Raw genomic sequence first — 17,007 nt, 5'->3', positions numbered from 1 at the left:
TGCTTAGCCTACACATACATCATGCTAAAACTAACTTTCATATTCAAGTAATGGAAAGTGTCATATTCATATATGACTCTTTCCATTGGCTACTTGAATATGAAAGTTAGTTTATAATAAATATAAAATTTGCTAGTTAGTTCACATGCATTATTTTACACACTGGTAATCAAAAGTTTTAATTAATTAAGACTTTTTAAAATGTTTCTGAAAGAAGAAGGCTGAATTTATTTGATCTAAAATACAATAAAACCCCAAATATTAAGAAATAATAATACAATTCCAATAGGCCTAGTTGTTTTATATGAGAATGTATTGTAAAATGTAATTTATTTCTGTAAAAGCTGACTTTTCAGCATCATTACTTCAGTAAGTGTCACATGATCCTTCAGAAATCATTTTAATATGCTGTATTTTTCATAAATTTTTTAACTATTTTCCTCTATTTGAGCTCTACTATAACTCTAGATACTATAACCACTAGAAAGGCACCCTAAAACAGTCCACATTCTGCACTACATCCTAAGTCTTCTAGACCAGGGGTTTTCAAACTTTATGATGCCAACGACCCCTAAATATGATGAACCTTTATGAGGGACCCCCTTCCTAAAATCCATCTATTTTTATGTACGAAAAAACATTTAAACTGTTAGATAAATAGTAAGTGTGACATTATAAATTCAACATATTGTTTCCCAACTTAAATTGGCTATTAATGTTGGATGTATAACCCCGAAGAAGAATATTTTCAATTAAAAATGATTTGTATAAGCAACTTTCACAATAAATGTATGTGAGCAGCGTACGTACTGTGTTAAGAAAACTGCTTTACAACCCCAGTGAGAGAGATAAAGGGGACTATAGTGAGAAAAACTCTCTAGAAAGATACAAAGCAAACATATACAATTCTGGAATGTATATGGCAAGAGAGGAGAGAAACATTTAGAAATGAAACCGTTACAATATTCGGTAGACTTTATCCATTTTTGCTTTGTCTTTTTATACTCTGAAATTTTCTGGGGACCCCTTAGAACCTTCTGGGGGTCCCCGGACCCCAGTTTGAAAACCCCTGTTCTAGACCATAGCATTGATATAGGTATTAAACTAAATTATATTAAACTACAGTGTATGCAAAATTTTTATTTAAAAAAATATATATATACTATTTGCCATGAGCACCAGGAAAGACAGATTATAACCTGAAGAAGTATGCCAGTCATTCAGTATGATAAGCATTTTAATAAAACAATTAATATAATTCATATTTTTGTATAAATAGCTTCTGTGTTTAAAATTGCCCTGTGTATAATGAGCTGGTGGGTTTATGGTGAGGTGGTGAGGTGTGTTGCAGACCGGGTGTGATGGGCCGCTTTGTGCCAGAAAGTCCAGGGCCACTTTTTTGCCCCAGTCCACCCCTGACTGCAATCATTGAATCAATGAACGTTATAGATTCTGCCTCTCATTTACATCTAGTCAAAGAATCATCAACATCACAGCATATATTGTCATGAGTCATGCATTATGGGGGAAAAAGCCATGAATGCTGGATCCATCCTTTTGCCTCAACTTCTCCACAGGCCTCTTCCATCACTTGAGAAAGACTTACTTGGTGGGTGATGCTCAAAGCACTCTTGCACCAGTGCTGAATGGGGAAATACACATTTTTTCTCAATTTGCTCCTGATCATCCGGCAGAAAGTGGATTTCACTGAGGGAGTTTAAAATATATAGGAGCCTTTCTGTGTTGTGCGGCCCCAAGACAGCGTTGTGTGCCACAGCACCAGTGGATTATAACACTTGTTGTCCTGGGACATTGACTGTGGCACGATGCTTATATTGGGCTGAACTCTCAGTCCAGCTTCCCTCAAGGAAAGACCATCATTTATGACATGGTCAGTTAGGATGGCTCTGATTTCAGTTGAAACCCATCTATACCCTATCCTTCTCTCCTCCCTCCTCTTACACCTGCTCTCCTCTTTCCCTCTGTCCATTTCTACCAGAAAGACTTGGAAGGCAAGATGATGTAACAATGCATTAATTTATCAACAGACCAGCGAATGAAAGCAAGTTATGAGGTTGTTTGGCATAGGCCCCGTCCGTATCTCACATCCAGAGGGGAGCGGACTCTGCATTTCCTGCCCTAAGATGAAGGCAGGGGCACAGTTGACCCCTCTGGGAGGTGTGGGCAGGGACCATCCTGGTGGTGGTGGGGAGGATGGAGGTGAATGTCGATTCAGCGGTTTGGATCGCAAAAGCCACATGATTTCATCAGTTTGGCGGTTTGACATGCGATCCGAATCGTGATTCGACTCACTGATTCGACTCACTGATTCATAACGCTTCGAATCTTCATGATGCAGTGTTTTGAAATCGGTCATCACTATATAAGTCGTTATTTAGGGTTTTTTTGCGCACAAAAACTATTCTCGTCGCTTCATAAAGTTATTGTAGAACAACTGTAGTGAGATGGACTTTGTAACGACGTCTTTAGTACCTTTTAAGGGTCTTGAGAGGGAACCGTGCATTGTGCCAATGGAGGCCTTTCTGAGCCATCGGATTTCAACTAAAATATCTTCATTTGTGTTCCGAAGATGAACGGAGGTCTTACGGGTGTCGAACGATATGACGGTAAGTCATTAATGACAGAATTTCAGTTTTTGGGTGAACTAAAACCCTCAGTCAGAAACAGACTTCATGAGGGTGGCCTGAGGGCCCAACGTCCTCTAGTAGGCCCTGTGCTCATTGCCCAGCACCGTTGAGCTTGATTGGCATTTGCCATTGAACCAGAATTGGCAGGTCCGCCACTGGAGCCCTGTGCTTTTGACAGACGTGAAAGGGTCTGGAGGAGCCGTGGAGAAAGTTGTGCTGCCTGTAACATCGATTAGCATGACCTGTTCCAGCGTAGTGGATTTGAAGCAATTCTGGTTCAATGGCAAATGCCAATCAAGCTCCACGGTGCTGGGCAATGAGCACAGGGCCTACTAGAGGACGTTGGGCCCTCAGGCCACCCTCATGAAATATGTTTCTGATTGTTTGGTCAGAGACATTCACACCAGTGGCCATAAAGGAGCAGATACTGGTCCTGCTGATGGGTCAAGGACCTTCTACGGCCTTGTCCAGCTCTCCTAGAGTACCTGCCTGTCTCCTGGAATCTCCTCCATGCTCTTGAAACTGTGCTGGGAGACACAGCAAACCTTCTGGCAATGGTACACATTGATGTGCCATCCTGGAGGAGTTGGACGGCCTGTGCAACCTCTGTAGAGTCCAGGTATCGCCTCATGCTACCAGTAGTGACACTGACCCTAGCCAAATGATGATGAGTAGGGAAAAAAATGCCAGTGGCCTCTACCTGAAAAAACTATTCATGTTTTGGGGTCTTTTCATTGTTGCCCATCTAGTGAATCTGTATGTAATTTCATTAACAACAAAGTAGCTGAAACTGTAGCTGATTAACAACCCCCTCTGCTACTTAACTGACCAGGTAAATATCCCACAAGTTTAACTGACTTGATTCTATTCTCTGATTACAAAGTGTTCCTTTGTTCCAATTTTTTTGAGCAGTGTATAATGGAAACATTTTATGTAAAATCCACTTTTTAAAAAGATCTACCCAGCCAGCACAGTCATGTGGGGCCCATATGGGCGTCACCTGGGCTGTCTAACTGGGGCCCAGCCAGTTTTGTCCTCAGTTTCCATGTAGGCCCCACATGGGCTAGCCCAGATGAACTGAACACTGCTCAGTGTGCACACTACAGGCTGTTAAATGTAACTGAATCAGTGTTGGAGTTAATGAGATAATTAAGTGATTAATAGAGTAATGACTGAATATTACTGAAGACTCCTGATGATAACAAGCAGAATCACTGAAGGACAGAGAAACACAACAGACTTCAGATACAACTTCACAAAAGCATTATCAGCTTCCCTTTTTACCTATTAGATTGACTTTCTGTCATCTTAGTTTTTATGGATAATTCCCACTGAGCAAAGGTGTACGTTGAAAAGACGTCCACTGAGGAGCCAGAATGAAAGTTTTTATGACGTCTGTTTTTGACGTGTTCTGCACGTCCGATATAGACGTTCATGGAACCTCAAGGTTAAAAACTAGTTCAAATTGTGGATATTTTCCATTTGTAATTGCAAAGCAACTCACAGACAGTGTGTGTTTGTCCAGAAATCATGAAAATAAAAGATACTTAGCTCACACCTTTAGACACTTTAGACAACTTATCATCTGTAATTCACACATCTTTGGATCGTGAGAGAATCGTGGGATTCAATCCAGGATCTTCTTGCTGTGAGGAGACAGTGTTTCCCACTGAGACACTGGTGCTGCCCTTAATCACAGACATAAGACACACTTTGACTATTTCTGTCAGACATCTACAGAAGCTCTTACTGAGAATTAACAGAGCTTTAGATGTTGATGTTTATGGTGAATTTGAAGTCACCATTGTGGTGGGATGTGTTTGCTTTAGTTGGGCTCTTGGTCTCTGTACTTGAGTTAGCTTTTCTTTGGATGTTATAACTGTGTGTGTGAATCCAATAGTTATGGCTGAGAAAGCAAAAATAAAGTGACTTCAAGTGTTGTCAGCTCCTTGTTGATGACTAAATCATCAGAAGTCTAGAATCTGATGTTGTGCTTTTGAGTTTTATGTTCTTGTTTGGCAAAAATAATTTTTTTATATACTATAACCTTGTGAATCTGCTGTATTGACACCAATAGCAATAAAATAATCACTTATCCTGAAAGATGATAAAACAGCATGTGCACATTGTTTTGAGAAAATATTTCACATAGTCACACGCAGACATCAAGATTTTGCATATGATTCACAACAACGGTGACAATCATAACAAAAAAAGTTCATGCTGCAATGCATGATGGGTAGCTTCAAAGTACAAAACTCATGCTTGATTGTCACCATTGTTGTGAATCATATGCAAAATCTTGATATCTGCGTGTGACTATGTGAAATATTTTCTCAAAACAATGTGCACCTGCTGTTTTTTCATCTTTCAGGATGAGTGATTTGTTTATTGCTATTGGTGTCAATACAGCAGATTCAAGGTTATAGTATATAAACAAATTATTATTAGCCGAACAAGAACCTAAAACTCAAAAGCACAACATCAGATTCTAGACTTCTGATGATTTAGTCATCAACAAGGCGCTGACAACACCTGAAGTCACTTTATCTTTGCTTTTTCAGCCATAACTATTGTGTTTCACACACACAGTTATAACATCCAAAGAAAAGCTAACTCAAATACAGGGACCAAGAGCCCAACTAAAGCAAACGCTTCCCACCACAATGGTGACTTCAAATTAACCATAAACATCAACATCTAAAGCTCTGTTAATTCTCAGTAAGAGCTTCTGTAGACGTCTGACAGAAATAGTCAAAGTGTGTCTTATGTCTGTGATTAAGGGCAGCACCAGTGTCTCAGTGGGAAACACTGTCTCCTCACAGCAAGAAGATCCTGGATTGAATCCCACGATTCTCTCACAATCCAAAGTTGTGTGAATTACAGATGATAATTTGTCTAAAGTGTCTAAAGGTGTGAGCTAAGTATCTTTTATTTTCATGATTTCTGGACAAACACACACTGTCTGTGAGTTTGTGAAGTTGTGTCTGAAGTCTGTTGTGTTTCTCTGTCCTTCAGTGATTCTGCTTGTTATCATCAGGAGTCTTCAGTAATATTCAGTCATTACTCTATTAATCACTTAATTATCTCATTAACTCCAACACTGATTCAGTTACTTTTATCAGCCTGTAGTCTGCACACTGAGCAGTGTTCAGTTCATCTGGGCTAGCCCATGTGGGGCCCACATGGAAACTGAGGACAAAACTGGCTGGGCCCCAGTTAGACAGCCCAGGTGACGCCCATATGGGCCCCACATGACTGTGCTGGCTGGGTACATTTCTCATTTTTATTCATGATGATAATGTGAACATGTGCTTTGGTTTAGTGGAGGATTGCTGCCATCTACTGGAAAACAAACAAATTAAAATAATACTATTTTTACCTACAGCCAGCCCACTATGACTTGATTTTTGACATGTCTAAAAATCATTATAATAACAATAAAAACAACTTCTGATAGGAAAGCTTGAAACATCACTGAATTCAACCTGAGACCCAAGTAGACTCGTAATAAGACCCAAGTAAGATCTCCTGTGAATGAGTTAGACAACTCTTTGTCTGATAAATTTTGAAACCAAATCTTTCCAGATGTGTCGGTTTGTTCGCATTGCTCTCTTCTTGCTGCGGACAAGGCATGCAGACAAGCAGATCGTACAGATAAGATAAAACTCTGACGCCTGCATTCCTTAATGGTGTCAGAGCCCCTTCCACACATTTGCTGAATACCCTCAGAGCTAGAGAAAGGCCAAAGGGAATTTTCATTTCTACCAGAAAGACTCAGAGATAGGATGATGAATGAAGCATACATTTATTAACAGCCCAGCAAGCATAATAAAGTTTTGGCATAGGCCCCGTCCATAGTTAGTAATCCGAGGGTAGCGGATCAGCATATCCCTGCCTGAAGATGAAGGCAGGGGCGCAGCCGACCCCCCTTTTGAGGTATGGACGGAACCATCCTGGTGGTGGTGGGGAGGGTGGAGGTTGTCGCATCGGCATCTGCGAACTCAAACATGTGTAAGTACGACCTTTATACAGAAAATATGAAGACGTGATTGGATAGAGATGAAGTTAATAAGTGACGAAGTGATTAAGTCTTCCTGGCAGAACTTAAGCTGAAGCTTCCATATACGCTGTGCCCTGATAAGTGAACCTCAAATATTTCCTGTGAGTAGGAAAATAATACTGATGACCAAACAAGGTGATCCAATCTCCTTGATGAATATTTTGACACACAGTTCTGAGTGAGAGCATTTTAAATTTGTATTTTCTGAAGTGTTTGTTGAGAACCCGCAAATCCAAGATGGGACAGAGACCTCCCCCTCTTTTGGGAAACACAAGATAAGAAAATCCCTTTTGGAATCACTCTTATCATTACTTTTCTTAAGGAGGATGTTTCTTCCTCCAAAACCCGAGCTGATTCCCCCTGGGCCATTAAAATTACCACTCCATTGAAAACAGGGGGCTTTTCCCCTCTGGCTCTCAGCGAAGGCGGTCGCATTCTCTCCTCTCTCCTCTCGTCTCCTTACTCCCTGCTCTCCTGCTTGCTTCTCTCGTCTCGTCTAGTCTACTGTCTTAAACTTGGGAGACTCTCCACGCACTGCTCTCGAACTAAAAATTATGGATTTGATCAACTGGATCAAATTATGGATTTGGCTCACAAGATGGCGCCGCCGTGCTCGGTCGCCGTTCAGGTCGCTCCGCTAAGACTTTGCTTTTATTTATTATTCTACTCTCTTTTACTCTCTATTTTTTCCAACGGATCATCTGCTTTGATCTGTTACGACAGCAAAACACTTCTGGAAATTGGTTACCGCTACACTGACCTGTTTCAGGACACTTTCTCCAATCTTCCATCTGAGATTCGCCGGGACGCCGAGTTGAACAATGGCCACTCGAGTCGACGGCGAAGATTCAAAAAACACCGCGGGAAACGCGCTGGGATCCGCAACAGACTGAGAAAAAGAGCATTCAGTCCTCCTCTCCCGAGCATTTTGCTCGCAAATGTCCAATCCTTGGAGAATAAGATGGACGATCTTAGAGCCAGGATAAGTTTTCAACGGGACATGAGAGACTGCAACATCTATTGTCTGTCCGAAACATGGCTCACGCCAGCGGTCCCGGATACAGCTGTGACGCCGTCCGAGAACTTCTCTGTTTTTCGGATGGACAGAACAGCCGAGGCCGGGAAATCTAAAGGCGGTGGAGTGTGTTTCATGATAAACAAGAAATGGTGCGATCCTAGGAACATCTCCATTCTTTCGCGATCCTGCTCGCCTCACTTGGAACATTTAACTATCATTTGCCGGCCTTTCTACCTGCCGAGGGAGTTTTCCTCGGTCATCGCCACTGCCGTTTATATTCCACCACAAGCAGACACGGGGCTGGCTTTATCTGCCCTCCATGATGTGACCAGCGGCTTCATAAACAAACACCCCGACGCTGCTTTCATCGTCGCGGGTGATTTTAACAAAGCTAACCTAAAGAAAGTATTGCCAAACTTTCACCAGCATGTCTCCTGTCCCACACGAGGAGCAAACACACTGGATCATTGCTACTCTCCGTTTAAGAACGCCTACAAAGCTCGTTCACAGCCAGCTTTTGGCAAATCGGACCATGCCGCCATTTTCCTCACACCGGAATATAAACAAAGGCTCGTTCAAGAGCCCCCGGTGAGGAGGGAAGTCAAACGCTGGTCATCCCATTCAGAGATCACGCTACAGGCAGCTCTTGATGACGTCGACTGGGACATGTTCCGCGCGAGTTCTGAAGACGTCAGCGAGTTCACAGAAGTGGCGCTCTGCTTTATTAACACACTGACAGAGCAAGCCACACAAACATTAACTATAACGTCCTTCCCTAATCAGAAACCGTGGGTGGACAGTTCAATTCGCACTGCAGTAAACTCGCGCACCACCGCTTACAATGCCGGTCTCCTAACGGGGGATATGAGGGAGTACAAAGCTTCATGTTACGCCCTCCGGCGCGCCGTTAAAGCCGCAAAACTCCGCTATAAAGACAGAGTGGAATCTCATTTCCAACTCAACGACTCCCGGCGGATGTGGCAGGGACTGAGAACCATCTGTGCTTTTGGAACTAAATCCTCTGCAGAGGTGAGAGCTGATCCGTTGCTGGTGAACGAGTTAAACTCTTTCTACGCTCGCTTTGATGGTAATCGCGGCAGCGCGACTCCGGCGAGTGACGCGTCAGAGAGAGTCCCTCAGAGCAGCAACGGTCACGTGATCTCTGTCTCGGAGGACGAGGTTCGGAGGGCACTCAAACGTGTGGATGTCAGGAAAGCTGCTGGGCCGGATGGTATTTCAGGTCGTGTTCTGCGGTCCTGTGCTGATCAGCTCGCTGGGCTCTTTACATCCATATTCAACGAGTCCCTTGCTACATCTGTTGTCCCCACCTCCTTCAAACGATCCTCCATCATCCCTGTACCTAAGATCAGTAAACCCTCTTGCCTAAATGACTATCGTCCAGTGGCTCTCACATCTTTAGTCATGAAGGTCTTTGAGAGACTCATTAAAAACAAAATTTGCTCCTCCATTCCTGACACTTTGGACCCTCTTCAGTTTGCCTATCGTCCCAATAGATCGACTGAAGATGCCATTTCTCACGTCCTTCACTCCTGCCTCACTCACATCGACAGCAAAAGTGGGAACTATGTCAGGTTGCTATTTATTGACTATAGCTCAGCCTTTAACACCATAGTTCCCATCAAGCTAACACACAAACTCCTGGATCTAGGCCTGAATTCTTCTCTCTGCCTCTGGATTGAAGATTTCCTCACTGGCAGACCCCAGGCGGTGAGAGTAGGCCAGTTCACCTCCACCTCCATCACCCTGAGTGTTGGAGCTCCACAGGGCTGTGTGCTGAGTCCCCTGCTCTACTCTCTCTACACCCATGATTGTTTGTCCACACACAGCTCCACCTCTATCATCAAGTTTGCTGATGATACTGTTGTCCTGGGTCTCATCTCCAACAACAATGAGACGGCATACTTGGACGAAGTGGAGCAACTGACATCATGGTGCCAGGACAACTGTCTCTCTCTGAATGTTAACAAGACCAAAGAACTGATTGTGGACTTCAGGAAGAGACAGCATCGGTCATACTCCCCTCTCATGATCAGCGGGACACCGGTAGAGAGAGTGAGCAGCTTCAAATACCTGGGTGTGAACATCTCCGAGGATCTGACCTGGACTACACACATCCAGACACAGGTGAAAAAAGCCAGGCAAAGACTGTACCACCTGCGCCAGCTGAGGAAATTCAGGGTTTCACCAGCCATCCTGAAAACTTTCTATCGAGGGGCGATAGAAAGTGTCCTGACTCAGTGCATCACAGCGTGGTACGGGAACAGCACCAGTCACGACTGCAAAGCCCTGCAAAGAGTGGTGCGCTTATCCGAGCGCATCTCAGGCTCAGCTCTCCCGTCTCTGCAGGACATCTACACCAAACGCTGCAGAGGTAGAGCTACTAAAATCATCAGAGACATTAATCACCCTGCAAACTCTCACTTCACCCTGCTGCCATCTGGTAAGCGCTTCCGTAGCCTGATGGCAAAAACTGAAAGACTCAGGAGGAGTTTCTTCCCCCAGGCCATCAGACTCCTGAACTCAGTCACGTGACTTCACTTCACCCCGCACACGCATAAACATACGGTTTTTTAACATTAACATCCACATACTGCAATTGCACTGCACTTTACTTTCCTATTGTTACTGCGTAACAACCTGTAATAAACCTTGCACATTATACTTCTTTACATATACATATATATATATTTTATGTTAACCACTTATTTTTAAGTCTACAGTTTATCTCACTTATCATATCCACATATTTTTTATATTTTTATTTATCTTATTTCCTATTTTTATCTTTTACTTGATTTATTTATAATTCTACTTATGTTAATACTTTTTATTCTAATTTTATTCTATTTCTATTTTAATTTCTTGTAACTGTTATTTGCACTGTCCATGGAGCGGACCTGTTTACATTTCACTGCCAGTTGTATATTGTGTATATAACTGTGTATGTGACAAATAAAACTCTTGAATCTTGAATCTTGAAACTGGTCTCTCAACGCAATTGACACCATCTTCTCGACGAGAAGCTTGGGTTCGGGGGAACCTAACTGCCCTGCCGGAACGTTTGCTGCTGGCTACACGATGGACGCGTGGGAAAGGTGGCATGTTGTGTGTCTAGCGGCACTTTCCGCAGAGGACATTGAAGACATCTACCTATTCGGATTCATGGTAACAGGGTTTCTGCTGATTGGATCAGGCATTGCCCTGGGATATCGAAAAATTCAGAAAACGGTGACAGCTGTTCAAAGCTCCACAAGGCTGCCCGTCATGATTGAAGCAGTGGGCAGAGCGGTCATCTCCCAAACTGGGACTACTAACCGCAACATGGATAACATCATGGAGTTGCAACGCAAGATGGATATCATCACGGAAAAGCTCACTGCTTTGCAAAATGGTTTCAGAGACCAGAACGAACTAAGAGAGTAGTCATAAATTGTGGCTACTCGCTCCCAGACCAAACAAATTCCAATCTTATCTGCTTTCGGCTCCCTCAACCAGCACGGTCTTGGCCAAGGCCGCTGCTGAGACAACAACTCCTCCAGAAGAGCACTGCAGGGAGACGCTCTTGCATTCATCCCCCAACCACCTGCTGACTCGGACTGGGATCTGATCAAGGTTGTCTCCATAACAACGGGAGCACCGAGATTAGGGTGCCAGGCGTGACTCTCCAGGCCTACACAAACATGCACATGAACTTTACAGGCACACACACACTTATGCACACACCCATCTCTCACCTTCGCCGCTTTGTACCCCCAGTCTGACAAGCGGGTCTGTGACCAGCGCCTGAGATGGCTGCTGGACCGGGACGCCTGGCTGTGCTGGGACACCTCAACCCCCTACTCCTCTCCCCTGTTGCAAGTCGTGTTTCATGTTGTATTGTGTGCTCGTGTTGCTGAGATGTTTTTTTACTGGTCTCAAACTGTGCTCCCGTAGGAGCATAGTCTGGGGGTTGTTTTTTTTCTCATCTCCTCACCCCTCCCTACCTATCCTCATGTTATGCTGTATTTTCTGTCCAACTCAAGAAGGCGCCGCATTGAATGGCGACTCGGTGTGACTCGCATAACACCAAATACATTTCACTGCCAGTTGTATATTGCATATAATTGTGTATGTGACAAATAAAATCTCTTGAATCTTGAATCTTGAATCTTGAATCTTTACAGCGAATTGAAGTCTGTATCCTCTGTCCATACTGGTAAAACCGAGGGATAAACTGTGCATACGTGCCAGCTCAGTTGCTTAGCAGCGAGTGGGTGAGTCATTTTTACACCCTTAGCTCTTGGGAAGTGTCCCCCTCGGTTGAAATTGTGCACCTCAATATGACCGAAAGGGCACTTTACTATTATCAATTTAAAGGGGCAGAGGCTCAAGTCTGTGGCCAGGGGAAGGCTAAGCCCTGACCAGCCTTACAACACATGCTCCGCCTAAATTTGCTCATTCCAAGACATCACTGGTTCATCTAAACATTTGTCTTTGACTCCAGAAAAGATTGAAGTTGTCAATAAAGTTCAGTCCTCTCATGTTGCATGTTTTTTGTGCTTCTTTTAAAAATTGAAATAGAAATCTGTAGCATGGAAACGGTATTCCCCGGTGGCTGTGGCTCTTTCAGCAGATAATGCGCTGCCACAAAGCACAAAAGGTTCAGGAATGGTTTGAGGAGTTGATTTGGCTTCCAAATTCCCCAGATCTCAATCCAATCGAGCATCTGTGGGATGTGCTGAACAAACAAGTCCAAGTCTGCAGCTTATGGCTTATAGTTTAATCTGGTCAAAGAAAAAATTAACACTCCCATCCCTGAGCCCCCAGAGATCGGTGATGTCAGTGCGCGCCACCCACGGGTCCCGCCACTCGCATCCCACTCTGTCGCCAGCCTCCTGGCAGAGCAGACCCCAGTGGAACGTGCGTCCTTCCCTGGTCTCCTCTGTCAGGACGCAGCAGTTAACCGCACCCCCACACCGGGACGCCCAACAGCCTCCCTTGTCCGGGTCGGTAACGCTGCATCACTGCCCCACACCGGGTACGCCTGTAGTCCGAATGACCCCTCTGGTGCAGTGCCTGGGAGCCTGGCTTCAGATTCCAGGGCTGTCCCGCTGGGTCGCGAAGACAGTCAGTTTTGCGTTCCTACGGTTTGCTTTCGAGGGGCGGGCATACTAGTGCGCGGTCCTCCCATTCGGGCTATCTCTGTCCCCTCGCGTCTTTACGAAGATTGCCGAGGCATCCCTTGCGCCCCTACGGCAGCACGGGGTTCGCATCCTGAACTACCTCGACGACTGGCTCATACTGAGTCACTCTCGAGAGCAGGTTTGCGAACACAGAGATCTGGTTCTCCACCACTTAGCCTGTCTGGGCCTTCGGGTCAACTGAGAGAAGAGCAAACTCTGCCCCGTGCAGAGGATCTCTTTTCTCGGTATGGAGATCGACTCGGTCGCCATGTGCGCGCAGCTTACGAGCGAGCGCGCGCAGTCTCTGCTGACTTGCCTCCGTCAAATCGAGAGCAAGAGTGCGGTTCCACTGAAACATTTTCAGAGGCTCCTGTGGCATATGGCATCTGCAGCAGCGGTAACGCCGCTCGGATTGCTACATATGAGACCGCTTCAGCACTGGCTTCGCGATTGAGTCCCGAGATGGGCATGGCGGTCTGGCACGCTCCGGGTCCAAATAACCCGGGCCTGCTTACAGACACTCACTCCGTGGTCGAACCTCAGTTTTCTACGGGCCGGCGTGTCCTTAGGACGAGTTTCCAGGCATGTTGTTGTATCAACGGATGCCTCCTCCACGGGCTGGGGTGCCATGTGCAATGGACAAGCAGCCGCGGGCTCCTGGACAGGACCCCAGCGCCTTCTGCATGTCAATTGCCTCGAGTTGCTGGCAGTACGGTTCGCCCTGCACCGCTTCCGAGCGTTGCTGAGGGGTCAACACGTACTTGTCCGGACAGACAACACGGCCACTGTAGCGTACATCAACCACCAGGGCGGTCTACGCTCCCGCCGTATGTCTCAACTCACCCGCCATCTCGTTTTATGGAGTCAGAAGCACCTGAGGTCCCTTCGTGCTATCCACATCCCGGGAGACCTGAACCGTGCAGCCGACGAGCTCTCACGGATTCAGCCACTTCCTGGAGAATGGAGACTCCATCCCCAGACGGTCCAGCTGATTTGGGAACAGTTCGGCGACGCACAGGTAGATCTGTTTGCCTCCCACGACTCTTCCCACTGCAGCCTGTACTATTCCCTGACCGAGGGCACGCTCGGCACGGATGCACTGGCGCACAGTTGGCCCCAGGGCCTACGCTTATATGCGTTTCCCACAGTGAGCCTTCTCGCACGGGTACTGTGCAAGATCAGGGAGGACAAGGAGCAGGTCATGTTGGTCGCCCCGTATTGGCACGGCCAGACCTGGTTCTCAGAACTGCTACTCCTTGCGACAGCCCCTCCCTGGCCTATCCCTCTGAGACCGGACCTCCTCTCTCAGAGACGGGGCACCCTATGGCACCCGCGTCCAGCGCTCTGGAAGCTCCACGTGTGGCTTCTGGACGGGACGCGGCAGGTTTGAGTGGCCTGCCACCTACGGTGGCCGCCACCATCACTTCCGCTAGGGCAGAGTCTACACGACACCTCTATGCGTTGAAGTGGAACCTCTTCGTCACCTGGTGCTCTTCCCGCCAAGAAGACCCCTGGAATTGCCTGATTGGGTCCGTGCTTGAGTTTCTCCAAGAGGGGCTGGAGCGAAGGCTGTCTCCCTCCACCCTGAAAGTGTATGTGGCTGCAATATCTGCCCATCACGACCTCTTGGGAGAAAAAAAGGTAAGTCAGCACGACCTGATCATCAGGTTCCTGAGGGGGGCGAGGAGACTGAATCCTCCTCGCTCTCCTCTCGTTCCCTCTTGGGACCTCTCAGTAGTTCTAAGTGCTCTGCAGAGGCCTCCCTTTGAGCCTTTGCGGTCGGTTGACATTAAGTTCCTGTCGATGAAGACGGCTCTGCTGACCGCATTGGCCTCTCTTAAGAGGGTCGGGGACCTGCAGGCTTTTTCAGTTGACGAAGCGTGCCTTGAGTTCGGGCCGGCTAACTCTCACGTGACCTTGAGACCCCGGCCTGGATATGTGCCCAAGGTTCCTACCACTCCCTTCAGAGATCAGGTAGTGAACCTGCAAGCGCTGCCTTTGGAGGAGGCAGACCCAGCCTTGGCATTGCTCTGTCCAGTACGCGCTCTCCGCGCTTACGTAGACATGACGCAGTGTTTCAGGACCTCAGACCAGCTCTTTGTCTGTTATGGTGGAGAGCGGAAGGGAAGAGCTCTCTCAAAGCAGAGGTTGTCTCACTGGATAGTGGACATCATTGTTTTGGCTTACCAGCAGCAAGGTCGACCATGTCCCCTTGGTCCTCTTGGGCTCTAGCGCATGGCGCCTCGCTAACAGACATCCGCAGAGCTGCAGGCTGGGCGACACCCAACACATTCGCCAGATTCTACAATCTCAGAGTGGAGCCAGTGTCCGACTATGTACTCGCCCCCCCGAGGGGCCGGTAATGGACCAGGCTCTAGGTGTCTTCGCTTGCTCGCCACTCCACTCCACGGACTGGATACGTGCGATATTCTCCTCAGGTGAGCTCCCCGAGAGCCCTGAGCTCCTCCAGCACTGTCGACGCCGACATCAGTTCAGTCTGCCCTTTCGAGCCCAGACCCTCATGTCCGGCCAGGTGCCCCGTGTGCATGGTTCCGGCGACCCCCACACGAGTATTTCCACGGTAAGCCTCCTCAGTGAGCAGGTGTCTTTCCCTTGGCAAGCCCCTGCCACCCCTAGGGTTAAAAATCCACCTTCGGCTGGTACCCTAGAGTTTCCCATATGCAGCCCACAGCGGGTCATATGTGTACTCTCTAAGTCCTCCCCACGGGTAGGCACCTTTGGCATTCCCTCACTGGGATATGCTTCCCAGTGTACCTTGGTAATCCTGTGATAAGTGGGAGTCCTACGGCCTTAAGTGGCGGGATCTCACACTTACGCAGGGCACTGGACGACAGCTGAGTGGCGCGGTTAAATTGGAACCCCCATTCGTTAGTCACTAACGTACGTCGTAGTGACTGAACGAAAGGGAACGTCTCGGTTACGTATGTAACCCTCGTTCCCTGAGGAGGGAACGGAGACGTACGTTCCTCAGCCACGTCAGCTGTGCTGCTGGAACGCGGAGTTCAGATCTTGGCTCCGCAGCAGATACATAATGCAATGTTGCCAGCGTACTTCCTTATATACCCACGCGGTGGGGCGGAGTTACGCATGCAAATTCCGCATGCCCATGGCATTGGCACGCCATTGGGCGCTGTTAAACACCTCGAAGGTAATTGGCTTCTAGGCGAAACCCCCATTCGTTAGTCACTAACGTACGTCTCCGTTCCCTCCTCAGGGAACGAGGGTTACATACGTAACCGAGACGTTTTTTGTAAGTATATTCCAGCTTTATTAATGTTTAAGAATAAAGCTTCTGGGTTATTTTATTTATCACTAGTTATTACAAGGTGTAAAGTGGCATATTTTTATCTGAAAAAACAAAAACAAAACAATGAACACTTTAAGAAAAGTACGAGCAAAAATTGTAATCCTTATTACAGCACAACCTTCAGAGCTCATACCCTATAAATAAATCAGTGCTACTTCAATGAGTTCAGTAAAGTTGGCAATATTCACATATTTGAACTTCCTGTTTGAATAACTTGAGCTAAACGTTGTTAAAACACAAGTGACTCCTCTATAACGTAGACAACGAGCCGCAACCTAATGTTCCTCAAAACCAGCCTTATAATATGAGAGATAAATGCGAAGGGACCGTCTCCAAAGTGCAAAACCCGAAAAGCGTTACTACAAAATAGGCAATAACAATGTTACACTTTGTAGTGTCTCCAAATTCAGTTTACACATCAATGCTCTCCTACTGGTCGTACACTTAGTTTGATAAAATGTCTTATGCATAATTTATGATTATTATAAAATCAAATCAAAACCTTCATTGTTGTTTGAAAAAATATTCAATAACTTCATATAGTGTATACAGTGTAATCAGTAAGCAATTATCTTACAAAAGCTATGGTTGCAACTAATGTATTTTAGCTGGGTACCAACATCATTTGTGTAAAGAATAGGCCTACTTAGCTATGCGCTATTACTTTTATAATTTTTTTGTGCTATTATTTGCCAAACTAAGTGTTGTAGTAGGCTATAGCTGTCAACATTGAATCCGGAATCCATCCACAAAATAAGGGATTTTTT

This window comes from Gobio gobio (assembly GCF_949357685.1).
Source record: "Gobio gobio genome assembly, chromosome: 11".
Taxonomy (NCBI): Eukaryota; Metazoa; Chordata; class Actinopteri; order Cypriniformes; family Gobionidae; genus Gobio; species Gobio gobio.
This window is presented reverse-complemented; position numbering follows the sequence as displayed.